General features: G+C 46.7%; 1 protein-coding gene, 29 non-coding genes and 18 pseudogenes across 30 annotated transcripts in view; 1 reads left to right on the forward strand and 47 right to left on the reverse strand.

The window, feature by feature from the left end:
• Positions 1–18179, forward strand: part of LOC140296301 (uncharacterized) — a 173703-nt gene that overhangs the window by 43416 nt on the left and 112108 nt on the right. The window lies entirely within an intron of this gene.
• Positions 145–263, reverse strand: LOC140292470 (5S ribosomal RNA). The gene has a single exon (XR_011912550.1). It is a non-coding gene; the product is annotated as a 5S ribosomal RNA (ribosomal RNA).
• On the reverse strand, positions 533–651 carry LOC140269470 (5S ribosomal RNA). The gene has a single exon (XR_011907624.1). It is a non-coding gene; the product is annotated as a 5S ribosomal RNA (ribosomal RNA).
• On the reverse strand, positions 921–1039 carry LOC140297901 (5S ribosomal RNA). Its single transcript, XR_011913596.1, has one exon. It is a non-coding gene; the product is annotated as a 5S ribosomal RNA (ribosomal RNA).
• On the reverse strand, positions 1309–1427 carry LOC140292079 (5S ribosomal RNA; annotated as a pseudogene).
• On the reverse strand, positions 1697–1815 carry LOC140310583 (5S ribosomal RNA; annotated as a pseudogene).
• LOC140297440 (5S ribosomal RNA) lies at positions 2085–2203 on the reverse strand. Its single transcript, XR_011913174.1, has one exon. It is a non-coding gene; the product is annotated as a 5S ribosomal RNA (ribosomal RNA).
• On the reverse strand, positions 2473–2591 carry LOC140297324 (5S ribosomal RNA). Its single transcript, XR_011913068.1, has one exon. It is a non-coding gene; the product is annotated as a 5S ribosomal RNA (ribosomal RNA).
• Positions 2861–2979, reverse strand: LOC140268998 (5S ribosomal RNA; annotated as a pseudogene).
• On the reverse strand, positions 3249–3367 carry LOC140295595 (5S ribosomal RNA). The gene has a single exon (XR_011912884.1). It is a non-coding gene; the product is annotated as a 5S ribosomal RNA (ribosomal RNA).
• Positions 3637–3755, reverse strand: LOC140300910 (5S ribosomal RNA). The gene has a single exon (XR_011914879.1). It is a non-coding gene; the product is annotated as a 5S ribosomal RNA (ribosomal RNA).
• On the reverse strand, positions 4025–4143 carry LOC140279391 (5S ribosomal RNA). Its single transcript, XR_011909333.1, has one exon. It is a non-coding gene; the product is annotated as a 5S ribosomal RNA (ribosomal RNA).
• Positions 4413–4531, reverse strand: LOC140270046 (5S ribosomal RNA; annotated as a pseudogene).
• LOC140281824 (5S ribosomal RNA) lies at positions 4801–4919 on the reverse strand (annotated as a pseudogene).
• Positions 5189–5307, reverse strand: LOC140292642 (5S ribosomal RNA). The gene has a single exon (XR_011912581.1). It is a non-coding gene; the product is annotated as a 5S ribosomal RNA (ribosomal RNA).
• On the reverse strand, positions 5577–5695 carry LOC140298399 (5S ribosomal RNA). The gene has a single exon (XR_011914050.1). It is a non-coding gene; the product is annotated as a 5S ribosomal RNA (ribosomal RNA).
• Positions 5965–6083, reverse strand: LOC140299487 (5S ribosomal RNA). The gene has a single exon (XR_011914737.1). It is a non-coding gene; the product is annotated as a 5S ribosomal RNA (ribosomal RNA).
• LOC140290642 (5S ribosomal RNA) lies at positions 6353–6471 on the reverse strand (annotated as a pseudogene).
• Positions 6741–6859, reverse strand: LOC140298377 (5S ribosomal RNA). The gene has a single exon (XR_011914031.1). It is a non-coding gene; the product is annotated as a 5S ribosomal RNA (ribosomal RNA).
• Positions 7129–7247, reverse strand: LOC140298735 (5S ribosomal RNA). The gene has a single exon (XR_011914354.1). It is a non-coding gene; the product is annotated as a 5S ribosomal RNA (ribosomal RNA).
• On the reverse strand, positions 7517–7635 carry LOC140317204 (5S ribosomal RNA). The gene has a single exon (XR_011917542.1). It is a non-coding gene; the product is annotated as a 5S ribosomal RNA (ribosomal RNA).
• On the reverse strand, positions 7905–8023 carry LOC140269537 (5S ribosomal RNA). Its single transcript, XR_011907639.1, has one exon. It is a non-coding gene; the product is annotated as a 5S ribosomal RNA (ribosomal RNA).
• LOC140297902 (5S ribosomal RNA) lies at positions 8293–8411 on the reverse strand. The gene has a single exon (XR_011913597.1). It is a non-coding gene; the product is annotated as a 5S ribosomal RNA (ribosomal RNA).
• On the reverse strand, positions 8681–8799 carry LOC140292868 (5S ribosomal RNA; annotated as a pseudogene).
• On the reverse strand, positions 9069–9187 carry LOC140310594 (5S ribosomal RNA; annotated as a pseudogene).
• LOC140297442 (5S ribosomal RNA) lies at positions 9457–9575 on the reverse strand. Its single transcript, XR_011913176.1, has one exon. It is a non-coding gene; the product is annotated as a 5S ribosomal RNA (ribosomal RNA).
• Positions 9845–9963, reverse strand: LOC140297325 (5S ribosomal RNA). The gene has a single exon (XR_011913069.1). It is a non-coding gene; the product is annotated as a 5S ribosomal RNA (ribosomal RNA).
• On the reverse strand, positions 10233–10351 carry LOC140269010 (5S ribosomal RNA; annotated as a pseudogene).
• Positions 10621–10739, reverse strand: LOC140295607 (5S ribosomal RNA). The gene has a single exon (XR_011912885.1). It is a non-coding gene; the product is annotated as a 5S ribosomal RNA (ribosomal RNA).
• LOC140281740 (5S ribosomal RNA) lies at positions 11009–11127 on the reverse strand. Its single transcript, XR_011909785.1, has one exon. It is a non-coding gene; the product is annotated as a 5S ribosomal RNA (ribosomal RNA).
• LOC140279459 (5S ribosomal RNA) lies at positions 11397–11515 on the reverse strand. The gene has a single exon (XR_011909337.1). It is a non-coding gene; the product is annotated as a 5S ribosomal RNA (ribosomal RNA).
• On the reverse strand, positions 11785–11903 carry LOC140293614 (5S ribosomal RNA; annotated as a pseudogene).
• LOC140304598 (5S ribosomal RNA) lies at positions 12166–12284 on the reverse strand. The gene has a single exon (XR_011915278.1). It is a non-coding gene; the product is annotated as a 5S ribosomal RNA (ribosomal RNA).
• LOC140290643 (5S ribosomal RNA) lies at positions 12554–12672 on the reverse strand (annotated as a pseudogene).
• LOC140290242 (5S ribosomal RNA) lies at positions 12942–13050 on the reverse strand (annotated as a pseudogene).
• Positions 13320–13428, reverse strand: LOC140290876 (5S ribosomal RNA; annotated as a pseudogene).
• LOC140296974 (5S ribosomal RNA) lies at positions 13698–13816 on the reverse strand (annotated as a pseudogene).
• On the reverse strand, positions 14083–14201 carry LOC140299922 (5S ribosomal RNA; annotated as a pseudogene).
• On the reverse strand, positions 14471–14589 carry LOC140295819 (5S ribosomal RNA). The gene has a single exon (XR_011912905.1). It is a non-coding gene; the product is annotated as a 5S ribosomal RNA (ribosomal RNA).
• On the reverse strand, positions 14859–14977 carry LOC140269016 (5S ribosomal RNA; annotated as a pseudogene).
• LOC140292654 (5S ribosomal RNA) lies at positions 15247–15365 on the reverse strand. The gene has a single exon (XR_011912583.1). It is a non-coding gene; the product is annotated as a 5S ribosomal RNA (ribosomal RNA).
• On the reverse strand, positions 15635–15754 carry LOC140269983 (5S ribosomal RNA; annotated as a pseudogene).
• LOC140299499 (5S ribosomal RNA) lies at positions 16024–16142 on the reverse strand. The gene has a single exon (XR_011914738.1). It is a non-coding gene; the product is annotated as a 5S ribosomal RNA (ribosomal RNA).
• Positions 16412–16530, reverse strand: LOC140290645 (5S ribosomal RNA; annotated as a pseudogene).
• Positions 16800–16918, reverse strand: LOC140298378 (5S ribosomal RNA). The gene has a single exon (XR_011914032.1). It is a non-coding gene; the product is annotated as a 5S ribosomal RNA (ribosomal RNA).
• On the reverse strand, positions 17188–17306 carry LOC140298737 (5S ribosomal RNA). Its single transcript, XR_011914356.1, has one exon. It is a non-coding gene; the product is annotated as a 5S ribosomal RNA (ribosomal RNA).
• Positions 17576–17694, reverse strand: LOC140269658 (5S ribosomal RNA). Its single transcript, XR_011907663.1, has one exon. It is a non-coding gene; the product is annotated as a 5S ribosomal RNA (ribosomal RNA).
• Positions 17964–18082, reverse strand: LOC140297903 (5S ribosomal RNA). The gene has a single exon (XR_011913598.1). It is a non-coding gene; the product is annotated as a 5S ribosomal RNA (ribosomal RNA).

An 18179-nucleotide genomic window follows, 5' to 3' on the forward strand; every position in this document is an offset into this window, starting at 1 on the left:
GCCTGTAGTTGAAACTGAGACTTTCAGATCACTTTGTGTCTGCCAACAAAGCAGCAGCAGCTGAAGATGACCAACTTCCTCATGTGTCACAGGGTGATCAGACGTTGCAACAAAAGACATGCAGGTGGTAGAGAGAAGAGAAAAAGCTTACAGCACCTGGTATTCCCAAGCGGTCTCCCATTCAAGTACTAACCAGGCCCAACCCTGCTTGGCTTCCGAGATCAGACGAGGTCGGGCATATTCAGGGTGGTGTGGCTGTAAGTAACAATGCTTGTGACAAATGCGCATTATATCGGTACTGGAATCATACAGTTCCTCTATGTGACCAGATGATTGCCGAGAAAGGCTAACTTGTAGTGGGCACATCTTCATCCCTGTCGTGATTATTATCTGCAGTTGAAACTGAGAATCTCAGATCACTTCGTGTCTGCCAACAAAGCAGCAGCAGCTGAAGATGACCAACTTCCTCATGTGTCACAGGGTGATCAGACGTTGCAACAAAAGACATGCAGGTGGTAGAGAGAAGAGAAAAAGCTTACAGCACCTGGTATTCCCAAGCAGTCTCCCATCCAAGTACTAACCAGGCCCAACCCTGCTTGGCTTCCGAGATCAGACGAGGTCGGGCATGTTCAGGGTGGTGTGGCCGTAAGCAACAACGTCTGTCACAAATGTGCATTATATAGGTACTGGAATCATACGGTTACTCTATGTAACCAGATAATTGCCGAGAAAGGCTTATATGTAGTGTGCACATCTTCATCCCCGATGTGATTATTACCTGCAGTTGAAACTGAGACTCTCAGATCACTTCGTGTCTGCCAACAAAGCAGCAGCAGCTGAAGATGACCAACTTCCTCATGTGTCACAGGGTGATCAGACGTTGCAACAAAAGACATGCATGTGGTAGAGAGAAGAGAAAAAGCTTACAGCACCTGGTATTCCCAAGCGGTCTCCCATCCAAGTACTAACCAGGCCCAACCCTGCTTGGCTTCCGAGATCAGACGAGGTAGGGCATGTTCAGGGTGGTGTGGCCGTAAGCAACAATGTCTGTGACAAATGTGCATTATATAGGTACTGGAATCATACGGTTACACTATGTAACCAGATAATTGCCAAGAAAGGCTTATATGTAGTGTGCACATCTTCATCCCCGATGTGATTATTACCTGCAGTTGAAACTGAGACTCTCAGATCACTTCGTGTCTGCCAACAAAGCAGCAGCAGCTGAAGATGACCAACTTCCTCATGTGTCACATGGTGATCAGACGTTGCAACAAAAGACATGCAGGTGGTAGAGAGAAGAGAAAAAGCTTCCAGCACCTGGTATTCATAAGCAGTCTCCCATCCAAGTACTAACCAGGCCCAACCCTGCTTGGGTTCCGAGATCAGACGAGGTTGGGCATGTTCAGGGTGGTGTGGCCGTAAGCAACAATATCTGTGAACAATGTGCATTATATAGGTACTGGAATCATACGGTTACACTATGTAACCAGATAATTGCCGAGAAAGGCTAACTTGTAGTGGGCACATCTTCTTCCCTGACGTGATTATTATCTGCAATTGAAACTTAAAATCTCAGATCACTTCGTGTCTGCCAACAAAGCAGCAGCAGCTGAAGATGACCAACTTCCTCATGTGTCACAGGGTGATCAGATGTTGCAACAAAAGACATGCATGTGGTAGAGAGAAGAGAAAAAGCTTACAGCACCTGGTATTCCCAAGTAGTCTCCCATCCAAGTACTAACCAGGACCAACCCTGCTTGGCTTCCTAGATCAGACGAGGTTGGGCATGTTCAGGGTGGTGTGGCCGTAAGCAGCAATGTCTGTGACAAATGTGCATTATATAGGTACTGGAATCATACAGTTCCTCTATGTAACCAGATAATTGCCAAGAAAGGCTGATATGTAGTGGGCACATCTTCATCCCTGATGTGATTATTACCTGCAGTTGAAACTGAGACTCTCAGATCACTTCGTGTCTGCCAACAAAGCAGCAGCAGCTGAAGATGACCAACTTCCTCATGTGTCACAGGGTGATCAGACGTTGCAACAAAAGACATGTAGGTGGTAGAGAGAAGAGAAAAAGCTTACAGCACCTGGTATTCCCAAGTAGTCTCCCACCCAAGTACTAACCAGGCCCAACCCTGCTTGGCTTCCGAGATCAGATGAGGTCGCGCATGTTCAGGGTGGTGTGGCCGTAAGCAACAATATCTGTGAACAATGTGCATTATATAGGTACTGGAATCATACGGTTACACTATGTAACCAGATAATTGCAGAGAAAGGCTGATATGTAGTGGGCACATCTTCATCCCTGATGTGATTATTACCTGCAGTTGAAACTGAGACTCTCAGATCACTTCGTGTCTGCCAACAAAGCAGCAGCAGCTGAAGATGACCAACTTCCTCATGTGTCACAGGGTGATCAGACGTTGCAACAAAAGACATGCATGTGGTAGAGAGAAGAGAAAAAGCTTACAGCACCTGGTATTCCCAAGCGGTCTCCCATCCAAGTACTAACCAGGCCCAACCTTGCTTGGCTTCCGAGATCAGACGAGGTCGGGCAAATTCAGGGTGGTGTGGCTGTAAGCAACAACGTCTGTCACAAATGTGCATTATATAGGTACTGGAATCATACGGTTACTCTATGTAACCAGATAATTGCCGAGAAAGGCTGATATGTAGTGGGCACATCTTCATCCCTGATGTGATTATTACCTGCAGTTGAAACTGAGACTCTCAGATCACTTCGTGTCTGCCAACAAAGCAGCAGCAGCTGAAGATGACCAACTTCCTCATGTGTCACAGGGTGATCAGACGTTGCAACAAAAGACATGCAGGTGGTAGAGAGAAGAGAAAAAGCTTACAGCACGTGGTATTCCCAAGCAGTCTCCCATCCAAGTAGTAACCAGGCCCAACCCTGCTTGGCTTCCGAGATCAGACGAGGTCGGGCAAATTCAGGGTGGTGTGGCTGTAAGCAACAATGTCTGTGACAAATGTGCATTATATCGGTACTGGAATCATAAAGTTCCTCTATGTAATCAGATAATTGCCGAGAAAGGCTAACTTGTAGTGGGCACATCTTCATCCCTGATGTGATTATTACCTGCAGTTGAAACTGAGACTCTCAGATCACTTCGTGTCTGCCAACAAAGCAGCAGCAGCTGAAGATGACCAACTTCCTCATGTGTCACAGGGTGATCAGACGTTGCAACAAAAGACATGCACGTGGTAGAGAGAAGAGAAAAAGCTTACAGCACCTGGTATTCCCAAGCGGTCTCCCATCCAAGTACTAACCAGGCCCAACCCTGCTTGGCTTCCGAGATCAGACGAGGTTGGGCATGTTCAGGGTGGTGTGGCCGTAAGCATCAATATCTGTGAACAATGTGCATTATATAGGTACTGGAATCATACGGTTCCTCTATGTAACCAGATAATTGCTGAGAAAGGCTGATGCGTATTAGGCACATCTTTTTCCCTGTCGTGATTATTCTCTCCAGCGGAAACTGAGACTCTCAGATCACTTCGTGTCTGCCAACAAAGCAGCAGCAGCTGAAGATGACCAACTTCCTCATGTGTCACAGGGTGATCAGACGTTGCAACAAAAGACATGCAGGTGGTAGAGAGAAGAGAAAAAGCTTACAGCACCTGGTATTCCCAAGTAGTCTCCCACCCAAGTACTAACCAGGCCCAACCCTGCTTGGCTTCCGAGATCAGACGAGGTCGGGTATGTTCAGGGTGGTTTGGCCGTAAGCGACAATGTCTGTCACAAATGTGCATTATATAGGTACTGGAATCATAGAGTTCCTCTATGTAACCAGATAATTGCCAAGAAAGGCTGATATGTAGTGGGCATATCTTCATCCTTGATGTGATTACTACCTGTAGTTGAAACTGAGACTCTCAGATCACTTCGTGTCTGCCAACAAAGCAGCAGCAGCTGAAGATGACCAACTTCCTCATGTGTCACAGGGTGATCAGACGTTGCAACAAAAGACATGCAGGTGGTAGAGAGAAGAGAAAAAGCTTACAGCACCTGGTATTCCCAAGTAGTCTCCCACCCAAGTACTAACCAGGCCCAACCCTGCTTGGCTTCCGAGATCAGACGAGGTCGGGCATGTTCAGGGTGGTGTGGCCGTAAGCAACAATGTCTGTGACAAATGTGCATTATATCGGTACTGGAATCATACAGTTCCTCTATGTAATCAGATAATTGCCGAGAAAGGCTAACTTGTAGTGGGCACATCTTCTTCCCTGATGTGATTATTATCTGCAGTTGAAACTTAGAATCTCAGATCACTTCGTGTCTGCCAACAAAGCAGCAGCAGCTGAAGATGACCAACTTCCTCATGTGTCACAGGGTGATCAGACGTTGCAACAAAAGACATGTAGGTGGTAGAGAGAAGAGAAAAAGCTTACAACAGCTGGTATTCCCGAGAAGTCTCCCATCCAAGTACTAACCAGGCCCAACCCTGCTTGGCTTCCGAGATCAGACGAGGTCGGGCATGTTCAGGGTGGTGTGGCCGTAAGAAACAATGTCTGTGACAAATGTGCATTATATCGGTACTGGAATCATACAGTTCCTCTATGTAACCAGATAATTGCCGAGAAAGGCTAACTTGTAGTGGGCACATCTTCTTCCCTGACGTGATTATTATCTGCAGTTGAAACTTAGAATCTCAGATCACTTCGTGTCTGCCAACAAAGCAGCAGCAGCTGAAGATGACCAACTTCCTCATGTGTCACAGGGTGATCAGACGTTGCAACAAAAGACATGTAGGTGGTAGAGAGAAGAGAAAAAGCTTACAGCAGCTGGTATTCCCAAGCGGTCTCCCATCCAAGTAATAACCAGGCCCAACCCTGCTTGGCTTCCGAGATCAGACGAGGTTGGGCATGTTCAGGGCGGTGTGGCCGTAAGCAACAATATCTGTGAACAATGTGCATTATATAGGTACTGGAATCATACGGTTCCTCTATGTAACCAGATAATTGCCGAGAAAGGCTGATATGTAGTGGGCATATCTTCATCCTTGATGTGATTACTACCTGTAGTTGAAACTGAGACTCTCAGATCACTTCGTGTCTGCCAACAAAGCAGCAGCAGCTGAAGATGACCAACTTCCTCATGTGTCACAGGGTGATCAGACGTTGCAACAAAAAACATGCAGGGGGTAGTGAGAAGAGAAAAAGCTTACAGCACCTGGTATTCCCAAGCAGTCTCCCATCCAAGTACTAACCAGGCCCAACCCTGCTTGGCTTCCGAGATCAGACGAGGTCGGGTATTTTCAGGGTGGTGTGTCCGTAAGCAACAATGCCTGTGACAAATGTGCATTATGTAGGTACTGGAATCATACAGTTCCTCGATGTAACCAGATAATTGCCGAGAAAGGCTAACTTGTATCGGGCACATCTTCTTCCCTGATGTGATTATTACCTGCAGTTGAAACTGAGACTCTCAGATCACTTCGTGTCTGCCTACAAAGCAGCAGCAGCTGAAGATGACCAACGTCCTCATGTGTCACAAGGTGATCAGACGTTGCAACAAAAGACATGCAGGGGGTAGAGAGAAGAGAAAAAGCTGACAGCACCTGGTATTCGCAAGCAGTCTCCCATCCAAGTACTAACCAGGCCCAACCCTGCTTGGCTTCCGAGATCAGACGAGGTCGGGCATTTTCAGGGTGGTTTGGCCGTAAGCAACAATATCTGTGAACAATGTGCATTATATAGGTACTGGAATCATACGGTTACACTATGTAACCAGATAATTGCCGAGAAAGGCTGATGCTTATTGGGCACATCTTCTTCCCTGTCGTGATTATTCTCTCCAGCGGAAACTGAGACTCTCAGATCACTTCGTGTCTGCCAACAAAGCAGCAGCAGCTGAAGATGACCAACTTCCTCATGTGTCACAGGGTGATCAGACGTTGCAACAAAAGACATGCAGGTGGTAGAGAGAAGAGAAAAAGCTTACAGCACCTGGTATTCCCAAGCGGTCTCCCATCCAAGTACTATCCAGGCCCAACCCTGCTTGGCTTCCGAGATCAGACGAGGTCGGGCATGTTCAGGGTGGTGTGGCCGTAAGCAACAATATCTGTGAACAATGTGCATTATATAGGTACTGGAATCATACAGTTCCTCTATGTAACCAGATAATTGCCGAGAAAGGCTAACTTGTAGTGGGCACATCTTCATCCCTGATGTGATTATTATCTGTAGTTGAAACTGAGACTCTCAGATCACTTCGTGTCTGCCAACAAAGCAGCAGCAGCTGAAGATGACCAACTTCCTCATGTGTCACAGGGTGATCAGACGTTGCAACAAAAGACATGTAGGTGGTAGAGAGAAGAGAAAAAGCTTACAGCAGCTGGTATTCCCAAGAAGTCTCCCATCCAAGTAATAACCAGGCCCAACCCTGCTTGGCTTCCGAGATCAGACGAGGTTGGGCATGTTCAGGGCGGTGTGGCCGTAAGCAACAATATCTGTGACAAATGTGCATTATATAGGTACTGGAATCATACAGTTCCTCTATGTAACCAGATAATTGCCGAGAAAGGCTGATATGTAGTGGGCACATCTTCTTCCCTGTCGTGATTATTCTCTCCAGCGGAAACTGAGACTCTCAGATCACTTCGTGTCTGCCAACAAAGCAGCAGCAGCTGAAGATGACCAACGTCCTCATGTGTCACAGGGTGATCAGACGTTGCAACAAAAGACATGCACGTGGGAGAGAGAAGAAAATAAGCTTACAGCACCTGGTATTCCCATGTAGTCTCCCATCCAAGTACTAACCAGGCCCAACCCTGCTTGGCTTCCGAGATCAGACGAGGTCGGGCATGTTCAGGGTGGTGTGGCCGTAGACGACAATGTCTGTGACAAATGTGCATTATATAGGTACTGGAATCATACAGTTCCTCTATGTAACCAGATTATTGCCGAGAAAGGCTAACTTGTAGTGGGCACATCTTCTTCCCTGTCGTGATTATTATCTGCAGTTGAAACTGAGAATCTCAGATCACTTCGTGTCTGCCAACAAAGCAGCAGCAGCTGAAGATGACCAACTTCCTCATGTGTAACAGGGTGATCAGACGTTGCAACAAAAGACATGCATGTGGTAGAGAGAAGAGAAAAAGCTTACAGCACCTGGTATTCCCAAGCAGTCTCCCATCCAAGTACTAACCAGGCCCAACTCTGCTTGGCTTCCGAGATCAGACGAGGTCAGGCATTTTCAGGGTGGTTTGGCCGTAAGCAACAATATCTGTGAACAATGTGCATTATATAGGTACTGGAATCATACGGTTACACTATGTAACCAGATAATTGCAGAGAAAGGCTAACTTGTAGTGGGCACATCTTCATCCTTGATGTGATTACTGCCTGTAGTTGAAACTGAGACTTTCAGATCACTTTGTGTCTGCCAACAAAGCAGCAGCAGCTGAAGATGACCAACTTCCTCATGTGTCACAGGGTGATCAGACGTTGCAACAAAAGACATGCAGGTGGTAGAGAGAAGAGAAAAAGCTTACAGCACCTGGTATTCCCAAGCGGTCTCCCATCCAAGTACTAACCAGGCCCAACCCTGCTTGGCTTCCGAGATCAGACGAGGTCGGGCATATTCAGGGTGGTGTGGCTGTAAGTAACAATGCTTGTGACAAATGCGCATTATATCGGTACTGGAATCATACAGTTCCTCTATGTGACCAGATGATTGCCGAGAAAGGCTAACTTGTAGTGGGCACATCTTCATCCCTGTCGTGATTATTATCTGCAGTTGAAACTGAGAATCTCAGATCACTTCGTGTCTGCCAACAAAGCAGCAGCAGCTGAAGATGACCAACTTCCTCATGTGTCACAGGGTGATCAGACGTTGCAACAAAAGACATGCAGGTGGTAGAGAGAAGAGAAAAAGCTTACAGCACCTGGTATTCCCAAGCAGTCTCCCATCCAAGTACTAACCAGGCCCAACCCTGCTTGGCTTCCGAGATCAGACGAGGTCGGGCATGTTCAGGGTGGTGTGGCCGTAAGCAACAACGTCTGTCACAAATGTGCATTATATAGGTACTGGAATCATACGGTTACTCTATGTAACCAGATAATTGCCGAGAAAGGCTTATATGTAGTGTGCACATCTTCATCCCCGATGTGATTATTACCTGCAGTTGAAACTGAGACTCTCAGATCACTTCGTGTCTGCCAACAAAGCAGCAGCAGCTGAAGATGACCAACTTCCTCATGTGTCACAGGGTGATCAGACGTTGCAACAAAAGACATGCATGTGGTAGAGAGAAGAGAAAAAGCTTACAGCACCTGGTATTCCCAAGCGGTCTCCCATCCAAGTACTAACCAGGCCCAACCCTGCTTGGCTTCCGAGATCAGACGAGGTAGGGCATGTTCAGGGTGGTGTGGCCGTAAGCAACAATGTCTGTGACAAATGTGCATTATATAGGTACTGGAATCATACGGTTACACTATGTAACCAGATAATTGCCAAGAAAGGCTTATATGTAGTGTGCACATCTTCATCCCCGATGTGATTATTACCTGCAGTTGAAACTGAGACTCTCAGATCACTTCGTGTCTGCCAACAAAGCAGCAGCAGCTGAAGATGACCAACTTCCTCATGTGTCACATGGTGATCAGACGTTGCAACAAAAGACATGCAGGTGGTAGAGAGAAGAGAAAAAGCTTCCAGCACCTGGTTTTCATAAGCAGTCTCCCATCCAAGTACTAACCAGGCCCAACCCTGCTTGGGTTCCGAGATCAGACGAGGTTGGGCATGTTCAGGGTGGTTTGGCCGTAAGCAACAATATCTGTGAACAATGTGCATTATATAGGTACTGGAATCATACGGTTACACTATGTAACCAGATAATTGCCGAGAAAGGCTAACTTGTAGTGGGCACATCTTCTTCCCTGACGTGATTATTATCTGCAATTGAAACTTAAAATCTCAGATCACTTCGTGTCTGCCAACAAAGCAGCAGCAGCTGAAGATGACCAACTTCCTCATGTGTCACAGGGTGATCAGATGTTGCAACAAAAGACATGCATGTGGTAGAGAGAAGAGAAAAAGCTTACAGCACCTGGTATTCCCAAGTAGTCTCCCATCCAAGTACTAACCAGGACCAACCCTGCTTGGCTTCCTAGATCAGACGAGGTTGGGCATGTTCAGGGTGGTGTGGCCGTAAGCAACAATGTCTGTGACAAATGTGCATTATATAGGTACTGGAATCATACAGTTCCTCTATGTAACCAGATAATTGCCAAGAAAGGCTGATATGTAGTGGGCACATCTTCATCCCTGATGTGATTATTACCTGCAGTTGAAACTGAGACTCTCAGATCACTTCGTGTCTGCCAACAAAGCAGCAGCAGCTGAAGATGACCAACTTCCTCATGTGTCACAGGGTGATCAGACGTTGCAACAAAAGACATGTAGGTGGTAGAGAGAAGAGAAAAAGCTTACAGCACCTGGTATTCCCAAGTAGTCTCCCACCCAAGTACTAACCAGGCCCAACCCTGCTTGGCTTCCGAGATCAGATGAGGTCGCGCATGTTCAGGGTGGTGTGGCCGTAAGCAACAATATCTGTGAACAATGTGCATTATATAGGTACTGGAATCATACGGTTACACTATGTAACCAGATAATTGCAGAGAAAGGCTGATATGTAGTGGGCACATCTTCATCCCTGATGTGATTATTACCTGCAGTTGAAACTGAGACTCTCAGATCACTTCGTGTCTGCCAACAAAGCAGCAGCAGCTGAAGATGACCAACTTCCTCATGTGTCACAGGGTGATCAGACGTTGCAACAAAAGACATGCATGTGGTAGAGAGAAGAGAAAAAGCTTACAGCACCTGGTATTCCCAAGCGGTCTCCCATCCAAGTACTAACCAGGCCCAACCTTGCTTGGCTTCCGAGATCAGACGAGGTCGGGCAAATTCAGGGTGGTGTGGCTGTAAGCAACAACGTCTGTCACAAATGTGCATTATATAGGTACTGGAATCATACGGTTACTCTATGTAACCAGATAATTGCCGAGAAAGGCTGATATGTAGTGGGCACATCTTCATCCCTGATGTGATTATTACCTGCAGTTGAAACTGAGACTCTCAGATCACTTCGTGTCTGCCAACAAAGCAGCAGCAGCTGAAGATGACCAACTTCCTCATGTGTCACAGGGTGATCAGACGTTGCAACAAAAGACATGCAGGTGGTAGAGAGAAGAGAAAAAGCTTACAGCACGTGGTATTCCCAAGCAGTCTCCCATCCAAGTAGTAACCAGGCCCAACCCTGCTTGGCTTCCGAGATCAGACGAGGTCGGGCAAATTCAGGGTGGTGTGGCTGTAAGCAACAACGTCTGTCACAAATGTGCATTATATAGGTACTGGAATCATACGGTTACTCTATGTAACCAGATAATTGCCGAGAAAGGCTGATATGTAGTGGGCACATCTTCATCCCTGATGTGATTATTACCTGCAGTTGAAACTGAGACTCTCAGATCACTTCGTGTCTGCCAACAAAGCAGCAGCAGCTGAAGATGACCAACTTCCTCATGTGTCACAGGGTGATCAGACGTTGCAACAAAAGACATGCACGTGGTAGAGAGAAGAGAAAAAGCTTACAGCACCTGGTATTCCCAAGCGGTCTCCCATCCAAGTACTAACCAGGCCCAACCCTGCTTGGCTTCCGAGATCAGACGAGGTTGGGCATGTTCAGGGTGGTGTGGCCGTAAGCATCAATATCTGTGAACAATGTGCATTATATAGGTACTGGAATCATACGGTTCCTCTATGTAACCAGATAATTGCTGAGAAAGGCTGATGCGTATTAGGCACATCTTTTTCCCTGTCGTGATTATTCTCTCCAGCGGAAACTGAGACTCTCAGATCACTTCGTGTCTGCCAACAAAGCAGCAGCAGCTGAAGATGACCAACTTCCTCATGTGTCACAGGGTGATCAGACGTTGCAACAAAAGACATGCAGGTGGTAGAGAGAAGAGAAAAAGCTTACAGCACCTGGTATTCCCAAGTAGTCTCCCACCCAAGTACTAACCAGGCCCAACCCTGCTTGGCTTCCGAGATCAGACGAGGTCGGGCATGTTCAGGGTGGTTTGGCCGTAAGCGACAATGTCTGTCACAAATGTGCATTATATAGGTACTGGAATCATAGAGTTCCTCTATGTAACCAGATAATTGCCAAGAAAGGCTGATATGTAGTGGGCATATCTTCATCCTTGATGTGATTACTACCTGTAGTTGAAACTGAGACTCTCAGATCACTTCGTGTCTGCCAACAAAGCAGCAGCAGCTGAAGATGACCAACTTCCTCATGTGTCACAGGGTGATCAGACGTTGCAACAAAAGACATGCAGGTGGTAGAGAGAAGAGAAAAAGCTTACAGCACCTGGTATTCCCAAGTAGTCTCCCACCCAAGTACTAACCAGGCCCAACCCTGCTTGGCTTCCGAGATCAGACGAGGTCGGGCATGTTCAGGGTGGTGTGGCCGTAAGCAACAATGTCTGTGACAAATGTGCATTATATCGGTACTGGAATCATACAGTTCCTCTATGTAATCAGATAATTGCCGAGAAAGGCTAACTTGTAGTGGGCACATCTTCTTCCCTGACGTGATTATTATCTGCAGTTGAAACTTAGAATCTCAGATCACTTCGTGTCTGCCAACAAAGCAGCAGCAGCTGAAGATGACCAACTTCCTCATGTGTCACAGGGTGATCAGACGTTGCAACAAAAGACATGTAGGTGGTAGAGAGAAGAGAAAAAGCTTACAACAGCTGGTATTCCCGAGAAGTCTCCCATCCAAGTAATAACCAGGCCCAACCCTGCTTGGCTTCCGAGATCAGACGAGGTTGGGCATGTTCAGGGTGGTGTGGCCGTAAGCAACAATATCTGTGAACAATGTGCATTATATAGGTACTGGAATCATACGGTTCCTCTATGTAACCAGATAATTGCCGAGAAAGGCTGATATGTAGTGGGCATATCTTCATCCTTCATGTGATTACTACCTGTAGTTGAAACTGAGACTCTCAGATCACTTCGTGTCTGCCAACATAGCAGCAGCAGCTGAAGATGGCCAACTTCCTCATGTGGTGATCAGACGTTGCAACAAAAGACATGCATGTGGTAGAGAGAAGAGAAAAAGCTTACAGCACCTGGTATTCCCAAGCGGTCTCCCATCCAAGTACTAACCAGGCCCAACCCTGCTTGGCTTCCGAGATCAGACGAGGTCGGGCATGTTCAGGGTGGTGTGGCCGTAAGAAACAATGTCTGTGACAAATGTGCATTATATCGGTACTGGAATCATACAGTTCCTCTATGTAACCAGATAATTGCCGAGAAAGGCTAACTTGTAGTGGGCACATCTTCTTCCCTGACGTGATTATTATCTGCAGTTGAAACTTAGAATCTCAGATCACTTCGTGTCTGCCAACAAAGCAGCAGCAGCTGAAGATGACCAACTTCCTCATGTGTCACAGGGTGATCAGACGTTGCAACAAAAGACATGTAGGTGGTAGAGAGAAGAGAAAAAGCTTACAGCAGCTGGTATTCCCAAGAAGTCTCCCATCCAAGTAATAACCAGGCCCAACCCTGCTTGGCTTCCGAGATCAGACGAGGTTGGGCATGTTCAGGGCGGTGTGGCCGTAAGCAACAATATCTGTGAACAATGTGCATTATATAGGTACTGGAATCATACGGTTCCTCTATGTAACCAGATAATTGCCGAGAAAGGCTGATATGTAGTGGGCATATCTTCATCCTTGATGTGATTACTACCTGTAGTTGAAACTGAGACTCTCAGATCACTTCGTGTCTGCCAACAAAGCAGCAGCAGCTGAAGATGACCAACTTCCTCATGTGTCACAGGGTGATCAGACGTTGCAACAAAAAACATGCAGGGGGTAGTGAGAAGAGAAAAAGCTTACAGCACCTGGTATTCCCAAGCAGTCTCCCATCCAAGTACTAACCAGGCCCAACCCTGCTTGGCTTCTGAGATCGGGCATATTCAGGGTGGTGTGGCCGTAAGCAACAATATCTGTGAACAATGTGCATTATATAGGTACTGGAATCATAGGGTTCCTCTATGTAACCAGATAATTGCCGAGAAAGGCTAACTTGTAGTGGGCACATCTTCTTCCCTGACGTGATTATTATCTGCAGTTGAAACTTAGAATCTCAGATCACTTCGTGTCTGCCAACAAAGCAGCAGCAGCTGAAGATGACCAACTTCCTCATGTGTCACAGGGTCATCAAACGTTGCAACAAAAGACATGCAGGTGCTAGAGAGAAGAGAAAAAGCTTACAGCACCTGGTATTCCCAAGTAGTCTCTCATCCAAGTACTAACCAGGCCCAACCCTGCTTGGCTTCCGAGATCGGGCATATTCAGGGTGGTGTGGCCGTAAGCAACAATATCTGTGAACAATGTGCATTATATAGGTACTGGAATCATAGGGTTCCTCTATGTAACCAGATAATTGCCGAGAAAGGCTAACTTGTAGTGGGCACATCTTCTTCCCTGACGTGATTATTATCTGCAGTTGAAACTTAGAATCTCAGATCACTTCGTGTCTGCCAACAAAGCAGCAGCAGCTGAAGATGACCAACTTCCTCATGTGTCACAGTGTGATCAGACGTTGCAACAAAAGACATGCAGGTGGTAGAGAGAAGAGAAAAAGCTTACAGCACCTGGTATTCCCAAGCGGTCTCCCAACCAAGTAATAACCAGGCCCAACCCTGCTTGGCTTCCGAGATCAGACGAGGTTGGGCATGTTCAGGGTGGTGTGGCCGTAAGCAACAATGTCTGTGACAAATGTGCATTATATCGGTACTGGAATCATACAGTTCCTCTATGTAATCAGATAATTGCCGAGAAAGGCTAACTTGTAGTGGGCACATCTTCTTCCCTGTCGTGATTATTATCTGCAGTTGAAACTTAGAATCTCAGATCACTTCGTGTCTGCCAACAAAGCAGCAGCTGAAGATGACCAACTTCCTCATGTGTCACAGGGTGATCAGACGTTGCAACAAAAGACATGCAGGTGCTAGAGAGAAGAGAAAAAGCTTACAGCACCTGGTATTCCCAAGCAGTCTCCCATCCAAGTACTAACCAGGCCCAACCCTGCTTGGCTTCCGAGATCAGACGAGGTCGGGTATTTTCAGGGTGTTGTGTCCGTAAGCAACAATGCCTGTGACAAATGTGCATTATATCGGTACTGGAATCATACAGTTCCTCTATGTAATCAGATAATTGCCGAGAAAGGCTAACTTGTAGTGGGCATATCTTCATCCTTGATGTGATTACTACCTGTAGTTGAAACTGAGACTCTCAGATCACTTCGTGTCTGCCAACAAAGCAGCAGCAGCTGAAGATGACCAACTTCCTCATGTGTCACAGGGTGATCAGACGTTGCAACAAAAGACATGCACGTGGTAGAGAGAAGAGAAAAAGCTTACAGCACCTGGTATTCCCAAGTGGTCTCCCATCCAAGTACTAACCAGGCCCAACCTTGCTTGGCTTCCGAGATCAGACGAGGTCGGGCAAATTCAGGGTGGTGTGGCTGTAAGCAACAACGTCTGTCACAAATGTGCATTATATAGGTACTGGAATCATACGGTTACTCTATGTAACCAGATAATTGCCGAGAAAGGCTGATATGTAGTGGGCACATCTTCATCCCTGATGTGATTATTACCTGCAGTTGAAACTGAGACTCTCAGATCACTTCGTGTCTGCCAACAAAGCAGCAGCAGCTGAAGATGACCAACTTCCTCATGTGTCACAGGGTGATCAGACGTTGCAACAAAAGACATGCAGGTGGTAGAGAGAAGAGAAAAAGCTTACAGCACGTGGTATTCCCAAGCAGTCTCCCATCCAAGTAGTAACCAGGCCCAACCCTGCTTGGCTTCCGAGATCAGACGAGGTCGGGCAAATTCAGGGTGGTGTGGCTGTAAGCAACAATGTCTGTGACAAATGTGCATTATATCGGTACTGGAATCATAAAGTTCCTCTATGTAATCAGATAATTGCCGAGAAAGGCTAACTTGTAGTGGGCACATCTTCATCCCTGATGTGATTATTACCTGCAGTTGAAACTGAGACTCTCAGATCACTTCGTGTCTGCCAACAAAGCAGCAGCAGCTGAAGATGACCAACTTCCTCATGTGTCACAGGGTGATCAGACGTTGCAACAAAAAACATGCAGGGGGCAGTGAGAAGAGAAAAAGCTTACAGCACCTGGTATTCCCAAGCAGTCTCCCATCCAAGTACTAACCAGGCCCAACCCTGCTTGGCTTCCGAGATCAGACGAGGTCGGGTATTTTCAGGGTGGTGTGTCCGTAAGCAACAATGCCTGTGACAAATGTGCATTATGTAGGTACTGGAATCATACAGTTCCTCGATGTAACCAGATAATTGCCGAGAAAGGCTAACTTGTATCGGGCACATCTTCTTCCCTGATGTGATTATTACCTGCAGTTGAAACTGAGACTCTCAGATCACTTCGTGTCTGCCTACAAAGCAGCAGCAGCTGAAGATGACCAACGTCCTCATGTGTCACAAGGTGATCAGACGTTGCAACAAAAGACATGCAGGGGGTAGAGAGAAGAGAAAAAGCTGACAGCACCTGGTATTCGCAAGCAGTCTCCCATCCAAGTACTAACCAGGCCCAACCCTGCTTGGCTTCCGAGATCAGACGAGGTCGGGCATTTTAAGGGGTGGTTTGGCCGTAAGCAACAATATCTGTGAACAATGTGCATTATATAGGTACTGGAATCATACGGTTACACTATGTAACCAGATAATTGCCGAGAAAGGCTGATGCTTATTGGGCACATCTTCTTCCCTGTCGTGATTATTCTCTCCAGCGGAAACTGAGACTCTCAGATCACTTCGTGTCTGCCAACAAAGCAGCAGCAGCTGAAGATGACCAACTTCCTCATGTGTCACAGGGTGATCAGACGTTGCAACAAAAGACATGCAGGTGGTAGAGAGAAGAGAAAAAGCTTACAGCACCTGGTATTCCCAAGCGGTCTCCCATCCAAGTACTATCCAGGCCCAACCCTGCTTGGCTTCCGAGATCAGACGAGGTCGGGCATGTTCAGGGTGGTGTGGCCGTAAGCAACAATATCTGTGAACAATGTGCATTATATAGGTACTGGAATCATACAGTTCCTCTATGTAACCAGATAATTGCCGAGAAAGGCTAACTTGTAGTGGGCACATCTTCATCCCTGATGTGATTATTATCTGTAGTTGAAACTGAGACTCTCAGATCACTTCGTGTCTGCCAACAAAGCAGCAGCAGCTGAAGATGACCAACTTCCTCATGTGTCACAGGGTGATCAGACGTTGCAACAAAAGACATGTAGGTGGTAGAGAGAAGAAAAAAAGCTTACAGCAGCTGGTATTCCCAAGAAGTCTCCCATCCAAGTAATAACCAGGCCCAACCCTGCTTGGCTTCCGAGATCAGACGAGGTTGGGCATGTTCAGGGCGGTGTGGCCGTAAGCAACAATATCTGTGACAAATGTGCATTATATAGGTACTGGAATCATACAGTTCCTCTATGTAACCAGATAATTGCCGAGAAAGGCTGATATGTAGTGGGCACATCTTCTTCCCTGTCGTGATTATTCTCTCCAGCGGAAACTGAGACTCTCAGATCACTTCGTGTCTGCCAACAAAGCAGCAGCAGCTGAAGATGACCAACGTCCTCATGTGTCACAGGGTGATCAGACGTTGCAACAAAAGACATGCAGGTGGGAGAGAGAAGAAAATAAGCTTACAGCACCTGGTATTCCCATGTAGTCTCCCATCCAAGTACTAACCAGGCCCAACCCTGCTTGGCTTCCGAGATCAGACGAGGTCGGGCATGTTCAGGGTGGTGTGGCCGTAGACGACAATGTCTGTGACAAATGTGCATTATATAGGTACTGGAATCATACAGTTCCTCTATGTAACCAGATTATTGCCGAGAAAGGCTAACTTGTAGTGGGCACATCTTCTTCCCTGTCGTGATTATTATCTGCAGTTGAAACTGAGAATCTCAGATCACTTCGTGTCTGCCAACAAAGCAGCAGCAGCTGAAGATGACCAACTTCCTCATGTGTAACAGGGTGATCAGACGTTGCAACAAAAGACATGCATGTGGTAGAGAGAAGAGAAAAAGCTTACAGCACCTGGTATTCCCAAGCAGTCTCCCATCCAAGTACTAACCAGGCCCAACTCTGCTTGGCTTCCGAGATCAGACGAGGTCAGGCATTTTCAGGGTGGTTTGGCCGTAAGCAACAATATCTGTGAACAATGTGCATTATATAGGTACTGGAATCATACGGTTACACTATGTAACCAGATAATTGCAGAGAAAGGCTAACTTGTAGTGGGCACATCTTCATCCTTGATGTGATTACTGCCTGTAGTTGAAACTGAGAATCTCAGATCACTTCGTGTCTGCCAACAAAGCAGCAGCAGCTGAAGATGACCAACTTCCTCATGTGTCACAGGGTGATCAGACGTTGCAACAAAAGACATGCAGGTGGTAGAGAGAAGAGAAAAAGCTTACAGCACCTGGTATTCCCAAGCAGTCTCCCATCCAAGTACTAACCAGGCCCAACCCTGCTTGGCTTCCGAGATCAGACGAGGTCGGGCATGTTCAGGGTGGTGTGGCCGTAAGCAACAACGTCTGTCACAAATGTGCATTATATAGGTACTGGAATCATACGGTTACTCTATGTAACCAGATAATTGCCGAGAAAGGCTTATATGTAGTGTGCACATCTTCATCCCCGATGTGATTATTACCTGCAGTTGAAACTGAGACTCTCAGATCACTTCGTGTCTGCCAACAAAGCAGCAGCAGCTGAAGATGACCAACTTCCTCATGTGTCACAGGGTGATCAGACGTTGCAACAAAAGACATGCATGTGGTAGAGAGAAGAGAAAAAGCTTACAGCACCTGGTATTCCCAAGCGGTCTCCCATCCAAGTACTAACCAGGCCCAACCCTGCTTGGCTTCCGAGATCAGACGAGGTAGGGCATGTTCAGGGTGGTGTGGCCGTAAGCAACAATGTCTGTGACAAATGTGCATTATATAGGTACTGGAATCATACGGTTACACTATGTAACCAGATAATTGCCAAGAAAGGCTTATATGTAGTGT

Source organism: Leuresthes tenuis, unplaced genomic scaffold (assembly GCF_036924035.1).
Source record: "Leuresthes tenuis unplaced genomic scaffold, fLeuTen1.0.hap1 SCAF_1, whole genome shotgun sequence".
Classification (NCBI taxonomy): domain Eukaryota; kingdom Metazoa; phylum Chordata; class Actinopteri; order Atheriniformes; family Atherinopsidae; genus Leuresthes; species Leuresthes tenuis.